Below are 5267 nucleotides of genomic sequence, written 5' to 3' on the forward strand. Positions count from 1 at the left end.
TCAAATCCAGCTCCAGATACCCACCAACTGTGTGACCCTGGGAAAATTCCTTAACCTCTTTGTCTCAATTTCCTCATCTGTAAAATGAGCTGGAGAAGGAAATGGCAAACCACTCCAGTATCTTTGCCAAAAAAAAAAACCCCTCCACAAATGGGGTCATGAAGAGTCAGACATGACTGAAATGATGGAATAACATCAGAACCAAGCAATTAGGAAGCTGTAGAGAGAAACAGAGAGACAGAGACAGAGACAGACAGAGGCAGACAGAGACAGAGAGAGAGAGAGAGAGAGAGAGAGAGAGAGAGAGAGGAGGGAAAGAGAAACACACAACTGGTAGAAAGAAGTAAGTGAAAATAACTAACCCTGGACTACAAGTCATTTGAGGGGGTTAGATAATTGAAACTTTAAATGAACAAGAAACATGGATTAAACTCCTGCGATATACATTTTTCTGTGCTATGCTCTAGGGGAACAAAGATATAAATAAGTTTCTTTCCCACAAAGAGTTTGTATTCTCCTGGAGAAAATGGAATGGAAAACAATTGATTAAATACTTATTACATACCAAGGACATTTGAGATGCACACAGAAGTACAATACAATTATACAATTGTGATATAATACAAATAGAAAAATAAGACAGATTCTAGTCCTTACAGTGCATTGGCAGGTCAGATAGCAATGCCCAAAGGCCTGCAGGACAAATAGTAAAGCCCCATGTGGATCTTGGGGAGTAACAGAAAGGTCCCTGACCTATGACTCTCGGGAAGGTGGTGATGAACATAATGGTGGGAGGGGAGCAGGACTCAGGGTTATTATCCTAGGCAGGAGGTATTAACATTAAAATGAGAGGGGAGGTCCAACACCTGTTGTGAACTGGGCATTGCAGGCTATGGTGGGGGAGAGGAAGGACTCCTGACTAGGGCAATACAGAGATTTTTCCTATTTTAGGGTGGGGGTCTATAAGGCACGGGTGGAGGGCAGAGCCTGGAGTTAGGCAGACCTTAATTCAAATCCAGTCTCAGTCCCTTACTAGTTGTGTGACCCTAGGCAAGTCACAACCTCTGGTTTCCTCTTTCCTCATCTGTGTTGTGAGGATAAAATGAGATATTTGTAAAGTGCTTTGTATATAGTAAAATGTTATATAAATGCTAGCTATTATTATTATTATTATTAAGGAAGAGAAATTAAGTTCCCCACACAGAATCTGAGTCTTTTATGCCTTGAATATTTATGACCCAAAGCTCAAATGAGGCAGGGTAGAGGGAGCATAGTATTATGAAAGGAGAGTTTTTGGCTCTGGGATTAGCAGGTTCAAATGTTATGCCTGATGCTAAATTACAGAGTAGAGGTACCTTCTAGATATAAATCCCATAAATTTTGTCTTTGTGCTCCTAAAGTCTAGCACAGTGCTGGGCACGTAACAAATGTTTATGGATTGATAAACACATATCAGAAGTATAAAAAATGGAGCTACGAGGATTCCAAGGAGGCTGAGATCCTTCCCAGATTAGTGGGTTAGTGGAGGTTTAATGGAGGGGGTGCCATTTGAATGGACCCTTGAAGAATGGTTAAGATTTCAATTGGAAGAAATGGTAGTGGTGGTGGCAGAGTGGGGATGAGCAACAGAGATATTCCAGGTGCAGAGAAGAGTGTGAACAAAGACTGGTGACAGGAAAATACAGGTCAGATTTGAGGCATGGAGAGCACTTCAGTTTGACTGGGGAGCGAAGGGAAAGAGGGCAGGTAAGGCTGGGAGGCTGTTTGAGGCTAGAACTGGAGTGTTGAGAATGCCAGGCTAAAGAGTTTCAAGATTAATTGTGTGACTAAAGGCCAGACTGAGTGTGTGTTCACCTGATGTGATTATCAAAATGGTCAGCTTCAGTTATCCCAGCTGGTAGAGCTGTACAGGCCCAGCCCATATTTCCAAGTACTTGTGATGGTGTCTCCTACCTTAGGCTATAAATCTTAATGAGATTTCAGTGAAACATTGAGTTCCTGGGGCAAAAATACTAAATAAATGAAAGTTATTGACACAGTGTGGTTACCACAGTACCCATCTGCTTAGTAAAACACATCAAGTAGATGTAAGCAGGGCTGATTTTGTGCGAATATAAAAAAAGCTCTGGGCAGTTTTCAGGGGAGGGGACTTTGAAGATTTTTTTCTTCTTTTTTTTCTCTGCTTTCCTGATCTCTATGTATTATTGCTCGCTTTCTAAAAACACTATCTTTTTTTTTTTTTAAGTAAGTAGCTATAGGGTAAAAGAGTGGGGAAAGAAATGAAAAATGTTCTCTGGACCAGCTGAATGGGAGAAGTGTTGGGTTTTTTTTTATTTTTTAAGTCATGCTATTTAACTAAAAGAATTGCAGTTCAGTTCTTGTCCACTGAATTCAATTCAGTGAATCTTTTTATAAAACTTATAGAAACTTATAGAAAGCACAGTGCTAACTAGGTGTCTGGGGAAGAGAGAATGTTTAGGTAAGACCCAGGATTTATCCCCATGGAGCTTACCACCTAATAGAGGCTAAGACTGCAGAGAAAAGAAGACTATATTTTTAGTAAGAGAACCTAGGTTTGAATTCTGGTTCTGCTACTTATTTTACAAAGTCCTTTTACCTTACTGGGCCTGAGTTTCTTTCCTTGTAAAATAGTAACAGCATTTATATGTTGTTCAGTCACGTCCCTTTTTGTTACCCCATTTGGGGTTTTCTTGGCAAAGATACAGGAATGGTCTGCCCTTCCTGCTCCAGCTCATTTTACAGATGAGGAAACTGAGGCAAATGGGGTTAAGTGACTTGTCTAGGGTCACACACACATATATGTCTGAGGCCAGATTTGAACCAAGGAAGATGAGTCTTCCTGATTCCACACACAGCACTCTATCCACTATGCCCTGTAGAATAGTAATAGTAACATTTACATACTTACTATGTGCCAAGAAGGGGGCAGCTTTTCTGAGTTCGAATCCTGTCCTTGCTACTTACTAGCAGTATGCACTGGGGAAGTTAGCTCACCTCTGTTTAACTCAGTTCACTTGTCTGTAAAACTAATAGTCCACACCTAACTCTCGGGGTTGTTGCTAGGATAAAACAAGACAATATTTGTCAAGTGTTTTGCAAACTTATCAACACTATATGAATGCTAGCTATTATTGGCTATTACTATACTGCATGAACATATAATAAGTACCATTTGAATGTAATATTTCAAGGTAGCATTATTTTTTTTTTGGAGGGGGGAAGGCAAGGCAATTGTGGTTAAGTGACTTGCCTAAGGTCACACAGCTGGTTAAGTGTCAAGTGTCTGAAGCCAGAGTTGAACTCAGGTCTTCCTGACTTCAGGGCCAGTGCTCTATTCCCTGTGCCACCTAGCTGCCCCACTAGCATTATTTTAAAGAGTATTTTTGGCAAGCATATTAAAAAGTCAATACAATTTCTATATGTCCTTAAAAGAAAATGTTTCCTTCTTGAGTTCAGGGACTATCTTTTTGTATCCCCAGTGTTTATCATACCTAGTACATAGTAGGTACTTAATAAATGTTTATTGAATTGAAAAGCAGAAAAATTGCTGTGTGTTGGACTGCTTGAAAATTAAGGAAAACATCTGACTTTCTCCACTTCTTGGAGAAATCAAATGAAGTCTGAGAAATGTAGACTGTTAATAGTAGATCAGTTTCCTGTGATATGAAACTTCAAACACCTAACTTGGATTCTAGCTGTAATTTGATGTTCTAGTCTATTTTATTCATAGATAAAGGAGCTGCCTGTTTATTCTATGCGAGATTCCCAGAAAATAAGCCCCAGGCCATTTCAAGGTCAGTTCTGCCAACCAACAGTATCTCTATGGAAAAACTCTGTTGATACAGGTGTTTAAGGCAATCCTGTCCAATGCGAAAGTTTACACTTCTTATCTATGAATGTCCTTTTAAGAATAAGCTTTTCTATCCAAGGTGCATGTTGAAGTTGAATAGGTGCCTTTGGTGTTTGATCCCTGACTTAGTGAAGGAGAATAATTCATTAGAAAGACATCCACTGTCTTCTGGTATATCTTGAGTTCTCTTTGCCCGTGGACAGAAGGAATGCTGGACCAGGTAAGGAAGCCTGGTATTATGGGGCACTAGTCTCTGACAGTCATATCTCTTTCACCACTTATGATACGTTACCACAGCAGCTGATTTGGGGTTTTCACTAGCCTTTCTATATCCACATAAGGTATGCTTTTCCCACACTTAGGTTAGCTTTCCATCTTCCTGGGAGCAGAGTGGGGCTGTAGTCATTTATTGTTGGCACACAGGATCTATACATCTACCAAGGAAGAGAAGGGGAAGTGGGTTTCTGAAGCAAGTTCCATGGCCCCGATTCATTCTGTGGCCTTGATTAAGTCAACAAACAGTTCCTAAAGCATTAACAATGTGCTGTGTTGGGAAGAGTTAGCGTGGGGCAGTGCAAAGAAAGTTGTGGAGTCAGAGAACCTGGGCTTGAATCCTAATTCTACCATGAACTACTGTGTGATGCTAGGCAACTCAATTTAACAAACATTTATTACCTGCAGATGATGTATTAAGCTCTCATTATAGAAAGACCAAAGTGAACAGTCCCCACTCTCAGAGGACTTACATTTGATTGAGGAAAAAAGGCATGTGTACAAGTGAATGCAAAGGAAAAAAATACAAAGTAATTTGGGAGGAGAGCGATTTAAAGCACTAATAAGTCATTTTCTTTCTCTGGGCCTCACTTTTCTTTTAAGTAAAATAAGGGAGTTGGATAAAATGACTTATAACTTCTACTTCTAAATCCCAAGACTTTTACAAATATGTGTAGTTAAGTGAAAAAAATGTCCTGATTCACTATATGCATATATATTGTTATAGATATGTGTATTTGTATGTAGATGTGTTTATATTTTGTTACAAGAGATATCTCATGGACTGCGAGTAACATGTAAAGTTTGTATGTAAATATATGTGTAAGAATATATGTGTGTGGGCGGCCAGGTGGCTCAGTGAGTAAGAGTACCGGCTCCAGTGTTGGGACTACCTGGAGATCGAATCCCGGGCTCATACACTCAGCACCACACCCAGAAATAACTGGCCGTGTAACCTTGAGCAAGTTACTTAACCCCGATTGCTTAAAAAAAAAAAAGAATATATGTGTGTATATATACATATAGATAGATAGATAGACAGACAGACAGACAGACAGACAGACAGACAGATAGATGATAGATAGATAGATAGATAGATAGATAGATAGATAGATAGATAGAT

This window comes from Petaurus breviceps, unplaced genomic scaffold (genome assembly GCF_028583685.1).
Source record: "Petaurus breviceps papuanus isolate PSGF00001 unplaced genomic scaffold, PetGlider_PUasm1.0 229, whole genome shotgun sequence".
Lineage (NCBI taxonomy): Eukaryota > Metazoa > Chordata > Mammalia > Diprotodontia > Petauridae > Petaurus > Petaurus breviceps.